This window comes from Triticum aestivum, chromosome 6B (assembly GCF_018294505.1).
Source record: "Triticum aestivum cultivar Chinese Spring chromosome 6B, IWGSC CS RefSeq v2.1, whole genome shotgun sequence".
NCBI lineage: Eukaryota > Viridiplantae > Streptophyta > Magnoliopsida > Poales > Poaceae > Triticum > Triticum aestivum.
In genome coordinates this window covers 436,583,428-436,604,696 of record NC_057810.1, presented here as the reverse complement: position 1 = coordinate 436,604,696, position 21,269 = coordinate 436,583,428, and the positions used below count along the sequence as shown (strand labels likewise).

The window sequence follows — 21,269 nt, the reverse complement described above, 5'->3', positions numbered from 1 at the left end:
CCGGTGGCGGTAGCTCCACCGGCCTACCCTGCACCCGAACAAGTCAACCCTCGTACTCCCCTCCGCATGCCTCTTCCTCTGCTCTGGTTCGTTCGGTCCAATGTCTCAACGTCGTCCTCCGCCTTGGTGCTCTCGCTGCGGCGCCACCATCTGTCGTTCCCAACATGGTCAGTAAAAAAGAGGAATCGGGTGACAACTGTTCGTCGAGAGGCTGACAGTCCCGGGGCCACCAGGTCCATGGCCTATGTTTTGTTGTTTAACATGGGCAGCCCACGACATGTTTCAACATTTTTTGGATCCAGCAGGTATCAAGCGGCCTCTGGGCCTCCCAACCTAGCTTGTCTATAACATCAACAGCCCAAGTTATGTTTGCTTTTTCAAGAGGACGCATAGCTCAGTTCTATTTTTCAATAAGAATGCAAAACTGAACCTATGTTTTCTATAAGAATGCAAAACTGAACCTATATTTATATCTTATTTTATTACATATATATATAATAGAAACAACATAAGGTTCCGTTAAACCTGTCGTTCGTCCAACCATTTTATAGACCTTCCCACTTCCTTTTTTGATGTAAACTGAGTTTTCTCCCAGTACTTTTCCCTAGAACCAACTCAACTGTCCCACGTCTAGCCTAAAAAATAATAATACCCCACATCCAATTAACTCATTGAATTAAAATGATATTTTATTTCGTAAATTGAAAGTTCTTACAAAATAATAATAATAATTGTTTATATATAACTTGGCAAGTTAACTCCTAGTGATTGCGTACATAAGCTTGCAAAGATTTTACTGACCAATGCAGTAATAGACGTGCAATCATGTGTTTATGTTTTTATAACATTTCTCTGTCCAGCCCAACATGATATTTTCACCCAGCCCAGCAAGTCAATGGATGTCGAGAAAAATGCCAATGGGCTTTAAATTCTACCATATATATATAAACAGGCCCCATACATGCTACATCATTGTTTCACCCAGCCCACCAAATGGACTAAAAATCAAATGGATTGGCTGACATGTGGGCCAATAGGTCGAAGCCTAAGCAAGGCGTTGAATTTACATCCAACGGCCGACATTCTTCTTCAATCTCTCATCTTCTTCCCCCAGTGTTGCTGGGACCGCCTGCTCCAGCCTCCGGCATCCAGCGGCGTTGTTTTGTGCACCTCAGCGAAACACTACCCCGCAGACGGCTAGACGATCCCTCCACTCCGCACGTCCTGTTATTCTCTGCCTAGTGTAGGCCCACCCCACACCCGAACCAATCAAGTCTCCCACTCCTCTCCGTCTGCGACTCCACTGCCGTGTCTTCCCCATCTCCAAGTTATTCTAGTCTGGGGCCTCGTCTTCGTCCGTCACCTCGCTGTGCTCGGCGCGTCATGGTCAACAAACAAGAGTCATCAAAAGAGGATTGTACATGGAGAGACTAACGGCTGGGACCAAAAGGTCCATGGTTGCACGCAAGGAAAGTTCCTCCTTACTAAGATGTTTCCTCCCCCTGACAGCTGGGACCCACCAGTTGTATCTTCGCAAGGAAGGAAGTGCTCCGTGTTATGCGAAAAAAATCATTCCTCCCGATGAAGCTAGTACCTGGTAGATTTGGTGGCTGGCTTTTGGGCCTACAAAGCAGACGTGTACGCAGGGCTTTGTCAACTTAATCAACAAATGATTCTAGCAGTTGGACTGGTGGATGTTAATCCAAAAGTCGTGCTCCTTGTTCAACCTCTGTTCTTTCTCATGTCTCCCGTGGGCGGCAGTGCTGCCGCGCACCCGAACCAGTCAAGTTTCCCACTCCTCTCCACCTGCGACTCCACTGCCGCGTCTTCCCCATCTTCGGGTCGTTCCAGTTTGGGGCCTCGCCGTCATCCACCGGACTTGGTGCGCTCGGCATGGTGTGGTCAACATGGTCAACAAACGAGAGTCTTCGGAAGATGACTGTACGTGAGAGGCTGACAGTGAGGACACACCACGCCCATGGGCGCATGCATGCAACTGCAACCTTTTTACCCCGAAGAAAAATGTTTTCTCCCCCTGACTACTGGAACCAACCAGCTACATCTTTGCACGCAAGGAAGTGCGTCCTTATTACGAAAAAAATTACCCCGTGACAGCTGGGACCCAGCAGCTATATCTTCGCACGCAAGGAAGTGCGTCCTTATCCTCCCTGACACCTAGGATCCACCCGGTTGAAGCGTACGTACCGTTGTTTGTGTTGTCGGAATGTGTACGTACATACTGCTCGATCGGTCTCTCTGCAAGTATGAACTATGGCCGAGTAAGTAGCAGCACATGTCATTGTAGAGCCCCCCACGTAGCAGTTCAGGGTGTCCCGTCGAAACCGTGTACACGTACATACAGCCACATGCCAAAAAATATGGTCATAGACGTACATACGGGCAGGATCTCAAATGCCTACTCGCGAATACGTATGGCCAGGTCTCGTGTACATGGCTGGGTCGGAACAGAGAAATTGCATCATCATCGTGTCCATGGGGAGGCAACGAAATGCGTCATATTCATCTGGAGGCAACGAATGCATGTTGTTCATCGGGAGCCAACCGGCTTGGACAAAATAACCAATGGAAATGAGGCCTGGCGTACCGCAGAACGGAGGAAACAGCCTTGTGTTTGACCGGCCAGGGTCGAAATGGGATCTTGTTCATCGGGAGGGGTCTAGTGTACCGCAAAACGGAGGAAACAGACTTCTCTTGGACCTCTATGATCGAAACGGGGCCTCATTGATCGGGAGGGGTGTGGTGTATCGCAAAACGGAGGAAACGGACTTGTGTTGGAGCGCTATGGTCGAAACAAGGGTTCTGTTTATCGGGAGGGGTATGGCGTACTACAAAACGGGACTCCATGTGATAGTGTTCATCTCCACCGTCGAATGCCTCCATGGGCTACTGTTCATCCACTGTCGAATTCCTCCAGCCTCCACCTGCGACTGTTCATCCACGGGCTCCTGCTCATCCATCCGCCCCTGCGCGCTCCTCCACCGGCTACGGTTCAACCAGCCCTCTCCACGGGGTCCTGTTCAACCACCCTCCACGGGCTACTGTTCATCCAGCCCTCTACCGGCTACTGTTCAACCAGCCCTCCACGAGGTCCTGTTCATCAAGCCCTCCACGGGGTCCTTTTCTTCCAGCCCTCCATAGGGTCCTGTTCATCCACCGGCTCGATCGATCGGGGTCCTATTCATCCAGCGGCAACGGCCTCTACTACCACGGGTTCCTGTTCATCCAATCCCCCACCGGGAACTATTCAGCCAAACCCCCAACAACGCTCACTGTTCATCAGGAGGCAGCACGTTCGATCTACTTCAGTTAGCAGTAGTAGCGAAGGAATTGCTCGATCCGGTTCAACTATCAGCCATCGATCGATCGCCCGGGTTCAATAATGCGTAGCCTACAGTGCAATCGCTCGGGTTCAGTAGGCGAACGCCTCGCTCGGGTTCAGTTAGAGCCCAACGCCTCGCACCCACGCGCCTACATGTACGAGAGAAACACGCATCGCTCGGCCCCCGACCAGCCACCGTAACTAGGAACTCCTCGATATTTTCCTCGCCCTTGATTTTACCATGGTTTTTTTCTATCATGGATGGCCCAAAGAATGTCATGCTGCTGCGTCTCCGGCCCGCCAGGAGGAAAAGCCCATTTTCTGTCATGATTTTTTGTCATAGAAGTAGGAGCCCACCACATCTATGATGATACCTGTTTTTGTCACAATTATCGTCATAGAAGTGTCATAAGCATGACAGAAAAAAATTTGTTCGGCCCAAAATGTCACGGATGTATCTTTTTTTGTACTGTTACTAGGGACACAGTATTTGTTTATGTATCCACACATATATTTAAGTTTTCGATCAATAAAATTCTAGCTTGAATAATAAAGCTTTATCATGAATAAGGAAATATAATTATAACAACTTTATTATTTCCTCTAGGCCATATTTCTGTCACTTAACACACTAGATGCATGCTGGATAGCCATTGATGTGTGGAGTAATAGTAGTAGATGCAGGCAGGAGTCGGTCTACTAATCTTGGACGTGATGCCCATATACATGATCATTGCCTTGGATATCATCATAATTATTTGATCTTCTATCAATTGCCAAGCAGTAGTTTGTTTACCCACCTTATGCTATTTTCTCGAGGGAAGGCACTAGTGAAATCTATGGCCCGGGGACTATATTTTATCATATTATTTTCATATCTATATTACCATAAACCCAAACATACCTTGTTGTAATTTTTCTTTACTTGTTTTATTTTGTGTTCTTGCTAGATCTATTTATCTAATGTCATACAATTTAATCTATCTTTTTTGCATGGAGGGAATGACAACCCCTCTTACATGTCGGGTTGCAAGTATTTGTTCTTTGTGTGCAGGTACCGTTTACATAGAGTTGCTTGGTTCTCCTACTGGATTGATAACCTTGCTTTCATAACTGAGGGAAATACCTATCGTAGCTGTAGTGCATCATCCCTTGCTCTTTGGGAAATACCGACGCAGTTTCAAGCCGCATCAAAAGGAATTTGTGGTGCAGTTGTCGGGGAGATACATCAACATATATCAGGTTCCTAATCACAAATCTCATCTCCTTGCAATTTACATTATTTGCCATTTCCCTCTCGTTTTCATCTCCCCCACTTCAAAAACTTTTTTGCGAAAAGCACAAAAATATTTGCCTTATTTTTGTTTGCCTTTTTCTTCTTTGCTATCTTTGCTTGTGTTGGCATGTGTCTCCTGTTTGCTTGCATTTTCGCTTGCTAAAAATCTATTGAAATGGATCCTAATCCACTTGCTAATCTTTTTGAAAAATCCAATTATGATGAACCAATAGCTTGTGAGTCAAGTGCACTAGATTATCTTTATGAAGTTTTGCTTGAAATTCGTGAATCTGAAAATTGTGATGAAGTGTTAAAGGAAGAAATTTATGAGGTGATTCATGATAGCTTCTTGAATGAAAAGCATGATTGCAATGATATTATTATAAATTCTTTTAATGTCAATTGTGTTTGTGATATACAAAACCCCAAGATTATGGATGCTTGTTTTGTTATGTCCATTACTTATTGCTATGATCATGATTGGGGTGATAATGATTCTTATGATCTTGAAAATTTATTTAAACCTCATGATGAATATGCTTGCAATAATATTAAAAGTGGGTTTGGAAAAGTGTCAACTTTAGCTAAAAATAATCCCGCATATTTGGAGAGTGTTCAATCTTATGACATACTGATGAAAGTGGGTTTGGAAAGGTCATGACTTTATTTGATGATAACCCCACTATATTGGAAACGTGTCAACTTTGCATGCATGTGGATCATGAAGAGAATATTTTATGTGATAGTTATATTGTTGAATGTAATTATGATCCTACATGTAATTATTTTGAGAGAGGAAAATATGGTTGTACAAATTTTCATGTTACTAAATTACCTTTCTTCATGTTGAGTTTGTCTATGTTTTATTCTTCTTCCTTGCGTATGCTAGTCTTTGCTTGTTTTGATATTTTTTTCTTATGAAATTACTATGCATAGGAAGTATGTTAGACTTAAATGTGTTTGTCACATGTTTTATGATATCCTCTTCGTGTTTGAATTATTTTCTTTCATGAGAGCATCATTGAAATCTCAAAGCATATCTTAATGGCTATAAATAAATAGCTTGTTGGGAGATAACCCAATAGTTTTCTTCTGTTTTTGTATAAACATACCATTATACTCCTATTATGATGGTGTTTTAGTGTTTTAAATAGTGTCTGTGCCAAGTAAGACCTTTGGGATGATTTGGAAGATTGTTGACTTGATTTTGCGAAAAAACAAAAACTTTTGCGTCTAGTAGCAGAATTGTTAGAATTTGCTGGAGCGCGATAAAATTCTGAAATTTTTAAACAAGATTTATATACAAATTACCCACATTGTCCTAGTTTTTAAGAATGTTTGGAGGTACAAAAGTTAGGCTAATGTCTAGATTACTACAGACTGTTCTGTATTTGACAGATTATGTTTTCATTGTGTTATTAGCTTGTTTTGATGAATGTATGGGTTGTATCGGGGGGTATGAACCATGGTCAAGTTAGAATATAGTAGATATAATGAAAATATAAAATTGTAATGAGTTTACAAAATTATCGAAAGTGGTGATTTTCTTTATTATACTGATGGATCTCACGAGTTTTCTGTTGAGTTTTGTGTTATGAAGTTTTCATGTTTTGAGTGAAGTTTCGATGGGATAAGGAATAAGGAATGGCAAGAGCCTAAGCTTGTGGATGCCAAGGCACCCATGGTAATATTCAAGGACAACCAAACGTCTAAGCTTGAGGGTGCCCCGGATGGCATCCCCTCTTTTGTCTACAATTCATCGGTAAATTACTTGAGGCTATATTTTTATTCACTAAATGATATGTATTTTGGTTGGAGTGTCGTGTATTATATGAGTCTTTGCTTTATTTGCCTTTTATTTTTCCAAAATCATCCTTTATGGACACACCTTTTTGAGATGGACACACATTAATCGTGAATTCATTAGAATACTCTTTGACTTCACTTATATCTTTTGAGCTAGGCAGTTGCTCTAGTGCTTCACTTATAACTTTTAGAGCACGACGTTGGATATATTTTAAAAAAATTGATGAATTGGTATGCTTCATTTATATCATTTTGATAGTCTTGTAGATAGTATGGCAATTTGCTTGGGTTTTGAATTTAGTCATAATATGATGGGTATTTAAGAGGGATATGATAAAAGCTTTCATGAAGATAATTGAATATATGAGAAGTTTAATTCCTGGCATTTCTTTTGAGATATAAAGGTGGTGATATTAGAGTCATGTTAGTAGTAAATTGTGGAATAGTAAGAATATTTGCATTAAGGATTGTGATTCCCGTAGCATGCATGTATGGTCTTCCTGTTATGTGAGAAAGTTGGAGCACAATTTGTCCTTGATTGTCTTCCTTTGCGTGAAGGTCGGGGGTGTGCGATGGTTAACTCCTATGAACCTAACACCTAGGAATATGCGTAGTAGTACATGCTTTGAGGGCTAATAAACTTTTGCAATAATTACTTGAGTTCTTTATGACTAATGTTAAGTTCATGGATTATACGCACTCTCACCCTTCCACTTTTGGTAGTCACTTTAGTACCATGCAACTTTCGAAGGTGAATCAAAACCTCCTTATATCTTTCCTCAAAATAGCCACCAGACCTACCTATTATGGCATTTCCGTAGCCATTCTGTGATATATTGCCACGCAACTTCCACAGTTTCGTTATTTTGAGTTGTAACATTGAGTTGTAATTCTTGAGTTGTAAGTAAATAAAAGTGTGATGATCATCAATATTAGAGCATTGTTGCATGTGAGGAATAAAAAGAGGGAGGAGAAATGAGCCCAAGAAAAAAAGAGGCCAAAGTGCCCAACAACAAAATAAGGAAAAATTAGAGAAAAAGAGAGAAGGGACAATGTTACTATCCTTTTACACACTTGTGCTTCAATGTAGCACCATGTTCTTCATGATAGAGAGTCTCCTATTTTTCACTTTCATATATTACTAGTGGGATTTTTTCCTTATAGAACTAGGCTTGTATACTCTAATGATGGGCCTCCTCAAATACCCGAGGTCTTCATGACCAAGCAAGTTGGATGCACACCCACTAAGTTTTCTTTTGAGCTTTCATACACTTATAGCTCTAGTGCATGTGTTGCATGGCAATCCCTACTCACTCACATTGATATCGATTGATGGGCATCTCCATAGCCCATTAATTTTCCTAGTTGATGTGAGAATTTCTCACTTCTTTTTTGTCTACTACCACCTTCTATTCCACCTAAGTTGCTATATCCATGACTCACGCTCATGTGTTGCATGAGAGTTGAAAAATCTGAAGCGCATTAAAAAGTATGAGCCAATTGCTTGGCTAACACTGGGGTAGTACATGATTTCATACTTTGTGTTGAGAAGAGGGAGCATAACAAGACTATATGATTTTGTAGGGATAACATTCTTTAGCCATGATATTTTGAGGATACATGATTGCTTTTTAGTATGCTTGAAGTATTATTGTTTTTATGTCATTATTAAACTTTTGTTTTGAATCTTATGGAGCTGAATATTCATGAAACATAAAGAAAGATTACATGATAAACATGTTAGGTAGCATTACACAACATTTTTTTTGTTTTTACCATTTACCTACTCGAGGAGGAGCAGGAATTAAGCTTCGGGATGCTTGATACGTCTCCAATATATCTATAATCTTTGATTGTTCCATGCTATTATATTATCAATCTTGGATGTTTTATATGCATTATTATGCTATTTTATATCATTTTTTGGGACTAACCTATTAACCTAGTGCCTAGTGCAAGTTGTTGTTTTTTCCTTGTTTTTTGTCTTTACAGAAAATCAATACCAAAAGGTGTCCAAATGGAACGAAACTTTTTAAAAAAAACATGGACCACAAGACACCCTGGAAGCTTCGGGAGGAGGTCAGAAGGGCCATGAGGTGGCCACAAGCTCAAGGTGCGCGCCAGGGAGCACACCAGAATTACTTTTCCACCGCCATAAGTTTCTATCATTGTGAGGTCCCATCTGGGGACCTTTTCCGGTACACCCTTATGTCATCTTGCTTAAGGCGTTACTCCGTTCTTGTTAACTTGATACACTAGATGCATGCTGGATAGCGGTCGATGTGTGGAGTAATAGTAATAGATGCAGGTCGGAGTCGGTTTACTTGTCTTGGACATGATGCCTATATACATGATCATTACCTTGGATATCATTATAACTATGCACTTTTATATCAATTGCTCAACATTAAGTTTTTTACCCATCACATGCTTTCTTTCAAGAGAGAAGCCTCTAGTGAAAAGGTCCCCAGGTCTATCTTTTATCATATTATTTCCAGATCTACAAAATCAAAAACACAAAAATACCTTGCTGCAATTTATTTACTTTTAGTTATTTAACACTTTTACTTATCTTTTATATCTATCACAATCAGATCATCTCATCCTTGTAAGTAACCGTGAAGGGATTGACAACACCTTTATCACATTGGGTGCAAGTATTTGTTTGGTTGTGCAGGTGTAATTATTGGAGACTTGTTTGTTCCTCCTACTGGATTGATACCTTGGTTCTTAACTGAGGGAAATACTTATCTCTACTTTGCTGCATCACCCTTTCGTCTTCAAGGGAAAACCCAACGCAAGCTCAAGAAGTAGCTCTCGCCATTGACGCCCTTTTGCTCACCTGCTTAGTGGACCGATGGAGGCGTGAGAACCACACGTTTCACTTCTGTTGGGGGAGGTGGCTCCTACTCTGGAGGATGTGGCACTTTTGCTGGGATTGCTCTTGGTGGTTCATGCCATAGCCTTTGCCTCGGAGGCTGACGGACCTAAGCTAGACTGGTTCCTCCATTTCCAAGTTAATCTAGATGTCTCATATCTTTCATTTGGCATGCATATGGTTCTACGGATATCATATGTATTTACTAACTGGCTCTTTCCACATACTGACTACAAATCCAGAAGTTCCCGGGGTATCCACTAGTCCCCTTGAGCGCGACATAGATCACTCGGAGCCTAGAGGCATACCTATTGTGGCTTCTTGGGAAGGTGATGTTCACAGAGAACCATGTCACCACAATTAGCGCGCGCTACATCCCTATTGCATTGGATATCATGATAGATGAGGGGCCGGATCAGACCACATAGAGGAGTTGGGGTTCTGCGGTTTTAGCGGCTAATACCAAGGTATGTGCAATGGCTAGAAGCTTGTGTCGCCGTCATCAACCTTTCTCGGATGCCCTCTATTTTTGCAGCTGTGGTCATGCGAGAGGTTCTCTATAAGTCAACCCAACAAACAAGTTGACGGGTGTTGGCCTTTGGATGATCTTTTCGATGCTGATCGCATCAACATGCCTACTTTTGGTATGTGTTGGATATATCGCAAGGTATGTCTCCTGTTCTAATTTATTGCATCTTCTTTATGTAAGCTATGTTCTTTATGTACACTATGGCTGAAACTAACTTTTGTTTTGCGCAGAGACGCTATGCTAGTGATTAGACAAGGCGAGCCTACACTGCACTGAACAAGCAGTTCGATGTGTACACTGGGTTGATCTGGGAGTCGTACACACAGGTAACCATAAACACTAGATACCCCGGCGGTATTTCTGAGCTATGCACAAGAGATCAGGATTACTGGATGACAATGTCGTAGATCATCTTTGATGTATTCGTCAAGGAGATGGCACAACAGAGGGTTATGACGCAATTTGGTCTACGACAGTTGGTCCAGCCTCCACCTATAAAGGCTCCGCTGGAAGCACATATCCAGAAGTATGTATACTTATTCTGAAGCATTACTTAATTGTTGAACACAGAATGCCATTTTAGAATCACGAGGAAGAGGGTTAGCAGGTCCATGACTCAGTGGCTACAGAAGGTTCAGCCGAACATTATAGAGTGGGAGACTGCGACGACATGACTCTGGGAGCAGAATTTCGTGTTTGATCTCTATGCGTTCAATGCCTATTTGGAGCAGTACTGGCCCCTGCTATGAGGGATACATACCCGAGCTATGATACTTCTGGCTCCAGATAGTACATGGCAACATATATTCAACTTATCTAATGCATCTACTTGTTACATACTGTCGGTGCAACAAACCATGGGTCTGTTGCCCAGAGTGTGCACAGGCACGGGAACAAGATTACGGCACCAGGTCGTGCCAGAATGCAAGAGGCAAAGACCTTCGAAGAACCAACATGCGCATCAAGAGGACCAAAACCAAGCTAGAAAAGCAAGATACTAGAAGAAGGAAAGTCTCCCTTGCCAGGCACGCGAGCTTAGCGAGGGCAGGGTCGCCCTTGGCAGAAACCATCCAAGACGTCCGGGCAGGGCCTGCCGGGACTCATGGGGCAAAACCACCTCACCAATTACTCCGCCATGACCCACGTCGCTAATCAGTGCAGTGTCAAGCCGCAAAGTGATTAAGTGGCAGCCACTCGCCACATGGCAGCCTCTTTCTACAAGAAATGCCTACGAACGACACCCGTCCAGCGACGTGTCAAGCGAGCAAGTGTGAAGTTGGCAATATAAGTCCGGCAAGGCTTGCCGGGCGAGCAAGGATGTGACATTGAGCGGTGCATTTAATGCGCCCTATCAGCCCGCAGAGTTAGGTATGATAGCACTGTTTGCTATCTTATCAGTGCATAATGACTGTTTTGCCACTGTGGTGACCCGTTAACCTATAAAAGGAGGGCCATGGCAACCGTAGAAAGGGTTAGAAGATAACCCTACCGGGCAAGTGTACTACGCTCCACACCATTCTTCCACCATCAATCCACCAAACAAGAGTAGGGTTTTATGCCTCGCGGCGGCCCGAACCTGGGTAAAATTGCATGTGTGATCTCTGCCGTGCTCCCCCATGCTCTTCTGCTCTTTGTGTAACGTGCCACCCGCCCCCCCCCCCCCCCCCCGCCGAACCAGCAAGGGGCCCTTTGTCCCATAGGTGTTCGTGGTTTCCCATGACATCTTTGGCACGCCAGGTAGGGGGCATTGCTTGCACGAACCTGAAAGTGTGAGTAGAGCGTCATCTTCATCGCCATCTTCATCTTCGACGGCGCCACTGACCATGGCGCCCAAGAGGAAATCCGGTGCTTTGGCTCACCCGTCCACCTCGAAGGTTCTGCCACCCACAGCCACCAATGCTACAAGAGGTGCAGAGGTGCGCGAGGAGGCGGACGCTGCTGGGGATGTGGTCGGAGTAGGCGGCACCATTGCCACATCCCCCGCGGACGAAGCAGGAGCGAGAGACATCAGAGGAGAGTAACATCAGCAATAACCCAATGGCCATGCTCCACGAGGTATGAGTGAAGCAGTTACTCCGTACACACCAGTTCCTCTCGCCGACGGGCACAACCATAGCGATGGCGCATAGTCCGGGGCCAATCACTGCCCTCCGTCCGCCCCCACCAAGGGAGCGACAGAGCATGTGTCCCTCCCCCCCGGTGAGTCGACCAAGCCACTGTGCCTGATGGATCCGCTGGCCCGTGACCGCCTTTGCCGCGCCACCATGCCGTCCAGGTGGTGGCCCCACAGCAGCGGGGATGTGGTACTGTCGCTGCTGGCACCACCAGGAGCCGAGCGACGGTGCGATATACATCATCATCACCCATGCCAAATACCGCTACATAGGCCATGGCGCGCGCTCAACTACTACTGAGGTTTTCGCCACAGGCCGAACAGATGGACGAGTGGCATGCCACCATCCAGAGTCTGCTCGGTTTCGCCGAGGCTAGGGGCTCGCGGCTAGTTGGCCCACCACGGCCTCCCCAAGCGACAACGACGGGTCGTGCTGCTGGTCATACGGAAGGGGCCACCCCCACGGTATAGTACCCACCACAGCAGCCATCGCGAGCACAATGGAATCAAGAACCTGATGACGTCTCGATGGCCTCTTCTGACCCTCGAGCGAATCCAGGCCGACGGCGAGCCCCAGAGGACAAGCGATTGGGAGACGCACGCGTCATTGTTGAGCGACGCCGTGACGACCACCGTCGGACCAATGGGTGCGATGGCCCCGATGTTGACGTGCCTGCGATCGATATTGGCGTGTGCCTACCTTTCGATGTTGGGTGACCTGCCTTTAGTCGTGAGTTGCAGCAAATCTGTTGGCCGTCCGTACGCATGTTTAAGCAAAAGATACCCGAGAAGTATGATGGGAGGCTAAACCAGGCAGAGTTTCTGAGCATCTACACCATCGCTGTTCAATCTGTCGGGGAAAGAGATGAGAAGGTGTTCGCCAACTACTTCCCTTTGGCTCTCAAGTCCAATGTGAGGTCCTAGCTGATGCACTTGCCAGAGAACTCCATTTCACCATGGGCTGACCTGTGCTACGAGTTCATTGGCGCCTTTACTGGCGGCCACCAAGAACCAGGTCGGCCTAGTGATTTGCAGCTTCTCCAACAGAAAGAAGGAGAGACTCCCCGGAAGTATCTGCATAGATTCAGTAGAGTCAACAGGAACATTTCGAACATCCATCCAGCAGCTGCGATAGCTGCCTTCCAATCCAATGTGCGCAACCGCATGATTCGTTCCAAATTGAATGTACGGTTGCCCAAGACTGTGAAGGTGGTTTACACCTTGGTGGATAAGTCTACTTGAATGGAGGAGGGAAGGAAGCTACTCGGAGAGGAGGATTGCATCAATGTCGATTCAGAGGATGATGACGGATCCACCAGTCAGAAAAAGAGCAAGGATAATGCAGAGTGATGTCTGTTAAAGGATCAGGTACACCTAGTATCGGCAAGAAGGCTAAGGCTTGAAGCCCCCCGCAAGGAAGCTGCTGTGTGCGCTGACTGCTGGGAAGCTGCGGCTGCCGAGAAGGCCTGGAAAGGCGATGGGCCATATTGCAAGATTCATCGGACCAAGGGCCACGACCTTCAAGAGTGTTATCAGGTTGAGCAGCTCGTTAAGAGACAGAGAGCAGAATATGAGAAGCGTGACAAGGAAAAGGGCCAAAATGTTACTGGCGGTAAGGGTCTAGGCGGTGAAGTAAATCGTCTTGCAAACCCCTCCAGAACAAAGAAAAACCCACCAGAGATCGAGAGAAGGAAGCCTGTGATGATGAGAGTGATGGAGGGGATGAAGAGGAAACCAATGAGCAGGAGTTTCAGAACGCCATTGATGCCATGTGCATTGACGGGGGTGCATCCTTGCATACCTCTCACCGCCAACTCAAACGGTGGGTGCGGGAGGTCAATGTTGTGGAACCAGCGCCAGAGGCCTAAAAACCACTCAAATGGTCACGCATGCCCATCATCTTTGACGAAGAGGATCATCCTGACTTTGCCATTGCGGTAGGATGTTTGCCATTGTTGGTCTCTCCAATAATTTGCAACCTCCAAGGTCACAAAGATGTTGCTGCATGGCGGGGCCAGGTTGAATCTGCTCTACCCAAAGGTTATCAGCAAACTTTAGATAGAAGAGGAAGAGTTAAAGGTCACCGACACATTTCAAGGAGTTAATCCTGGCAAGAGTCATCCTAAGAGAAAGATCATGTTGTCTGTGACATTTGGAGGGTTGTTGAACTATCAGACTGAAAAGATTGTGTTTGATGTGGTCGACCCCCCCTTGCCGTACAATGGGATCCTTGGACGCTCGGCCCTGGCTAAATTCATGGCGACATCCCACTATGCCTACAACACCTTGAAGATGCCTGGGCCAGTTGGAGTCATTTCCATCCCATCACACGAGAAGGACGTGATCATTTGCGGGGACAAGATGTACCGGGAGGCAGTCACGGTAGAGGCAGTGGTGACAGCATTTCCCGCCAAGGAGGATAGAGGAAAGAAGAAGGATAGCAAGAACGCCCGTAAGGAATCCGGGAAGCGTACTCTCTTCGGAGTGTGCTGCGCCTGTTGATGACTTGCCGAAGAGTTCCAACAGCAAGAGATCCAAGGTTGTTGCACCACATGTGAAGAAGTATCCGGCAGGGCTGACTGGCATCGATGGTACCTTAACTATCAGCGCCACCCTCGATGACAAATCACTATTGGAATTTGGCACTTTGCCATCTGCTATGGCAGATGGCAAAGGCATGGTCGGCGGATGGCAAAGTCTTTGCCATCTGCCAGCAGATGGCAAACAGTTGGTCTGAAACCCTGCCGGCAAAGGCTTCTTTGCCGTTTGCTGGTTGATGGCAAAGAGCCTGTGGCTTTGCCATCTGCTAGTAGATGGCAAAGCCTCTTAACGGGGTTAGCCCCGTTAGAAGGCTAACGACATACTTTGCCGTCAGCCAGCAGATGGCAAAGGCTGCACGCTCTTTGCCGTCTGCCAGCAGATGGCAAAGTATGCAGGCTCTTTGCCGTGTGCTAGCAGATGGCAAAGGCTGCATGCTTTGCCGTCTGCCAGCACATGGCAAGGAGCTTTGCCATCTGCTGGCAGATGGCAAAGAGCCCAAATAGGCCAGCCCAAATTTTACATGTAGATGACACATGGCCTCTTTGCCATCTGCCAGCTGATGGCAAAGTGACTATATTGCCCCATTTAATTTTGTTTTTCTTATATCAATTCATTTTCACAGAAAATCAAACACAAATATATTTATATGACCAATATAGCATATTCAACACATATTACCAATAGTCATGAACACATATATCCAATACATGTTACAAATAGTAGCAAGTTTCATTCATACATATACATAGTTTCATCAATATTACATAGTTTCATCCATAGGTAGCAAGTTTCACAAGGTCAAAACAAAAACTAAATACAAGCACTCCATCAACCCAAGCTTCCGTGATCTTAAGCAAATCTGTAAAATGGGAAAGAAGAAAGTTAGAAGAAGATTATTATGATGCAACTAAAATGTGAAGATTATTATGATGCAACTTATATCTGTAAAATAGGTCATTTTGGAGCTAAGTATGGTTATTATGTCATTTTTGAGCTAGCTAAGCATACTAAGTCATTTTGGTGTAAACCATGCTAAGGTGATTCTAGAGCTAAGTAAGGTTATTATGTCATTTTGGAGCTAGCTAAGCATGTGAAGTCATTTAGGAGCTAAAATATGTCATTTCTTAAGCATATTGTGTCATTTTAGAATTAGCTAAGCATATTAAGTCATTTTGGAGGAAAAGATGCTAAGTATAGGTCATTTTAGAGCTATCCTAGGTTAAATAGGTCATTTTGAAGCTAGTTAAGCATATTAAGTCATTTTGGAGAAAAAAATTCTAAGTATCGGTCATTTTAGAGTTATCCTAGGTTAAATAGGTCATTTTGGAGCTAATTAAGCTTATTATGTAATTTTTGAGCTAGCTAAGCATATTGAGTCATTTTGGAGGAAAAAATGCTAAGTATAGGTCATTTTAAAGCTAGCCTAGGTTAAATAGGTCATTTTGGAGCTAAGTAAGGTTATTATGTCATTTTGGAGCTAGCTAAGCAAATGAAGTCATTTAGGACCTAAAATATGTCATTTCTTAAGCATATTATATCATTTTAGAGCTAGCTAAGCATATTAAGTCATTTTGGAGGAAAAGATGCTAAGTATAGGTCATTTTAGAGCTATCCTAGGTTAAATATGTCATTTTTAAGCTAGCTAAGCATATTAAGTTATTTTGGAGGAAAAATGCTAAGTATATGTCATTTTAGAGCTATCCTAGGTTAAATATGTCATTTTGGAGCTAATTAAGCTTATTATGTCATTTTTGAGCTAGCTAAGCATATTGAGCCATTTTGGAGGAAAAAATGCTAAGTATATGATTATGTCGCTAGTGTCCATATGGCAGAGAACCCGGGCCGACATGACTAGTCATAGAACCAAGGTGGCAAAAATGTACAGGGATAGACATACATGACCCAGCAATGCACGTGTCAGTCATCAGCGAGTGCAACCAAGTTGTAGCAAGCTACAAGGACTTCGGTGATACACCGCATGACATTTCCCCGTAGGGACAGACACAGGAGCAAAGAAGGACACATGCCGGTCAATCCATGTGTTCCGGAGCAGTAGCGAACTACCATGTCTCAGTGGAAGCACTAGGAGACATTTCCCTGTATGGAAGGCTACCAAAGACACACGACTAGGTGTTGAATCCCCCACATATAATGCATTTCAAACATACACACATTATGCACGATATGTGTAGATACAACATGGCATCACAACAAAACTCTATTAAGCAAAACACTTGGGAAACTTACCGTCATCACGAAGGTGTAGGTGTAGGTGTAGAACCGGTTGCACCAGTGGCAGACGGAGAAGGACCGGTCGATGCTTGTCGGGAGTTACGCTGCACCAAAGATTATTTCCAATGTATCGTTAGCATGATGCAACTCAAATGTGAAGACTAGTAACTAATGACCGTTCAAATGAAACTCACCGTGCCCGCTGGAGCAATGACTGGCATCGGCGGAGGGGTCTGGCCGTTCTTCTCGCACATGGACTGTACATTTGGTTTTGACGAGTCAGTCATATCTATTTATATATAAAAGTAATTGACGGGTTAACCAATAAAAGATAAATATGCTAGAAATTACGACAATAATCAGAAACATTCGGTCATTGATATGGTGTACCCTCTATTAATCAACAAAACATGACCCTTAGATCTTTATAAGTAAACCTTGGCCCATACCATGCTTATAGATCTATAGAACGTCTTGGACTAGATCTCTTTGTTAGTCAAAAAAAGATCTCTTTGTTAGGCCAATCAAAACAGATCAATTAATTTAACCCACGTCACAGAAAAAGAATAAGGGCCAGGTAAAGTAAAAAAAAACTTAGTACAACAGATCAAAGAAAATCTCTTAATTCTGTCCACGTCTCACAAAAAGAGTAAGGGACAGGTAAAGTAAAAAAAACTTTATACAACAGATCAAAGGAGATTTCTTAATTATGCTCACGTCACAAAAAGAGACGAGCCGTAGGTAAACTTGAAGAAAAAACAACGTGCGGCAGGTGCGATCAACGTTAAAAGGAGCAGCGACAGCTTTTTTTACCAAGAGGAGCAGCAACAGCTATGGGGGAAGTTTCCAGGTTGGGCTGCATGTTTCACAAACAAGATACGTACTACTATTTCTTCCATGAGAACATTGCTTGAGAACGGAAAAAGAATTACAGGATGGCATCGCAGCTCCATTGATCATGTACGTACTTAATTGAGGGTAAAGTTAAAAAATCTTAATTCTACAGTTCCAGAGAGATCTCTTAATTCTGCTCACACCATAAAAAAAGGCCAGCGACAGGTTCTAAAAAAATGGACCAATGGCATGTACGATGCAGAAAGTTAATAAGGAGGAGGAGCAGCAGCTCTACGGTGGAAGTTTCCAGGTTGGCCGCATATTTGACAAACAAGATACTTACTATTTTTTGCATGATTACATTGCTTAAGCATGAAAAATAATTAGACGATGGCTGCGCCTAATTCTATGGATCATAGTCGAGAGACATACAACATTGTACGCACTTGCTCCTTGTATGTACTTACTTCGGAAAACCAAGAATACAATGGGACAGAAGTTACATAAAAGCACTACCCGGTTCATGCTACGTTTGCCCTAGGTTATTCAGATGCTTAATTTGCAGTTATAGGAAACTGGAAGTGATGCTCATCATTTTGGCAACGTACTATGTACCATTCATGTAGGTGAAACTGCATGTTAAGCATTTGCGTCACCTAGATGAAACCAAGAGATAACATACATGGTTTGTGACTAATCAAGACATTAGGATAATATGACCTGGCCAATTATTTTCTTCAAAATCTTACACCAAAAGTATTGTTTTCTTCATAAAAGATCCCCACCATTGATTTGGACTTCCACTTGAACTACCAAACATAAGTGATTATGACACAATGTATCAATTATAAATTTAAATTGAGTATTTGTCTGCACATGACTCTGGAACTAAAAAAGTATGTTTGCAAAGTCTTATATTAAAAAATGTCTCACATTTGGTTTTAATTTTTCCTTTAGATAAATCAAATAATATAATTTCACCATTTAACTTTGTAAAGTTCTAGCCCGCGCATCGAGCGGGCCACTCTGCTAGTTAGTTCATAAAAGAGTGAAAGGTAGCACAAGAACAGGAAGCAACCCATGCTATTCGAGTTCATAAAACAATGAGAGCTATAAACACAGTAACTGATGAACAGACGCGTAATCCTACAGAGGCAAAGGCAATGACAGAAAATTATTCAGTTATCACAAGAAACAGACTACATTCTCCTTCACTATACTCAATAACAGCATGGCCTTAGAAATGTTCACGGTATTGTTAGTTCAGCTACCATAAGCTGAAACAAACATTTAAATGCCCAGAGGCCCCTGCACTTGATATACCATTACCATGGAAATCATTCGATATAAGATATAACTGGGAAACAAGCAACAGTACTGAATGTAAGAATATTATCATGCTTGGACCTAATGAAGCACCGAAGATACAACTGAGAACTGAGATCAAACATTACCCGTGAATATGATAGTATTTATCTCCATACTGAGGAGTGCTGGCACCCATTCTACCATATTTATTGAAAAAGTGATCGTGCAATATGTGTTAACAGGAACTACATACTTGGTTGAGCACATATACATGCACACTCATCAGTGACAAGAACAGATGTTCAATAGCATCTTAATCTTTGTAGTGAGCTTTGATTTATTTTTTCAATTATAATGCATCGCTATACAATACCTTCAGACACTAAAGCACTGCTAAAAAATCATACTTATGTACACAACCCTGATAGACCATCCTCAAACCAACAATGTACTGTACTAACTAGCAAGTAAATTTCAAATTCACAACACAGCAATGGCAATGACGAACGGTTCTGATGGAGATCATCTCAAGTGCATACATATGTTGGACAGATGCTGAGCTAAATAGCATGGTAATCATCCTTGTGTGCTTTCATTTATTTATTTTTTGTCTCACTAGTAATAGTGTTAACCAGTGTATGCAGTAACTGAATTTCAAATCCACAACACAGCAATGGCAATCAGCAATCAGCAATCGGCAATCGTAAACAGGCCGTGACGAAGCTCACCTCGAGTGCGTCGACAGTGAGGAGCAGGACAATGATCTTCTCGGAGAACCTCTGGCGCTCCTCGTGGTCGTGTGAGAGGCGGCGCCTGTAGGAGAGGTTGTAGAAGAGGGACTGGAGCTCCTTGAGCTTGGCCTTGGCGACGGCGAGATCGCGCAGGGAGCTGAGCACCTGGGAGCGGTGGGCGAGGTGCGCCCTGTAGTTCATCTGGATGAGCAGCACGGCATCCTGCGGCGACAGCTCCTTGGCCTTCCCCTTGCCGTTCCCCATGGCAAAGGCCTGAATTATCAGAAAGAGAGACAAATGTCAGGCGGTCAGTACACATATGACAGTAGTGCATTGCAAGGGAGCAGAATCCTCAAGCTGATATCATTCAGAGCAGAGTTCAGTCAATCTGTAGCCAGTACTAAGCACAGATCTAGAGTGTGGACACTAGCATCCTCTAAAATTCCAAATTTTCTCTCAAATCCAGCGAGAGGTAACTTGGATCTATTGGAAATTCTACTGGAAATCACACATTTCGTTCAGATCGGGCCACAGAACCCAAACCCCCGCAAAAATCTCATCTTTTGTGCTGAGTACCGTACCTTGCGGATGGCGTCGCAGCCGGCGGTGTTGTCCTCGGGGATCTACTCGATCTGGATGCACGTCCTCGCCGGCTTCTTATTCTTCTTGACATCCTCCTTGTCCTTGGCGGCGGCCTTGATCTTCTTGGGCTTCTCCGGCCTGCGCTCCTCGACCTCCAGCTCATCCTCGTCGTCGTCGGAGGCGGTGAAGTCCTCCTCCCATGTGTAGGCATGCGACCATGGCTCGAGTGAGCCTTTGCCCTTGATCTCGGTGCCCCACTTGGTCTTGGTCTTGCCTCCGGCGCCGCCCTTGGACTTGGCCTCCCACCTCCACTTGCGGTCGATCCGTCGTCGTTGGGGGAGGCGAGCTCCGCCTCCCACTTGAGCGTCCGGCCCCCGCCGCGCGGCTTCTCCTCCGCCGTCCACTTGACCTTCCGGCCGCCGGGCTCCGTGGCCACCTAGGTGTACTTGCGGCGCGCCGGCTGCGGGGCGGCCGCGCGGGCCGCGAGCTCGAGCACGGCGACGCGGTCGGTGAGGTCGTGCAGGAGGAAGGCGTGTGGGGAGGGGATGCGGGGCGGGGCAAAGAAGGGGTCGGCGGGGAGGTAGAGGTCGAGGAGGTCGGGGTGGTGGGGGAAGGTGAAGGGGGATGAGGATGGGGGTGGGAGGAAGGGGAAGGAGGCGGAGAGGGAGGAGGTAGGTGGTGGTGTGTGGATGAGATGCGAACGTCGTTTTTTTTACCTGGATGGGTGGGGAGAGAGGGAGGGGATAACCCCACAGTTTTTTTCACTTGGAAAAAAATAACCCCATCTCTTTGCCATCTGCCAGCAGATGGCAAAGAATCTTTGTCGTCTGCTGGCAGATGGCAAAGAGGTGGGGCTGGTACGCCGTTACACGCTTGACGGCCACAGGATTTGCCAACCTCTTTGCTATCTGTTGGCAGATGGCAAAGATTATTTGTCATCCACTAGCAGATGGCAAAGAATTGGCTGATGGCAACCATGTTCTTTGCTGTCTGTCAGTTCTTTGCCATCTGTTTTTTATAAGCAGATGGCAAAGACGTTCTTTGCCATCAGCTAGCAGATGGCAAAGAGCTAGCTGATGGCAAGTTTCCTGTTTCCAGT

At 44.5% G+C, this 21,269-nt stretch overlaps 1 pseudogene; it reads right to left on the bottom strand.

Annotated features, from left to right (window-relative positions):
* Nucleotides 1–15,304: 15,304 nt before the first annotated feature.
* On the bottom strand, nucleotides 15,305–20,852 carry LOC123139249 (BAG family molecular chaperone regulator 7-like; annotated as a pseudogene).
* Between the last annotated feature and the right edge of the window lie 417 nt (nucleotides 20,853–21,269).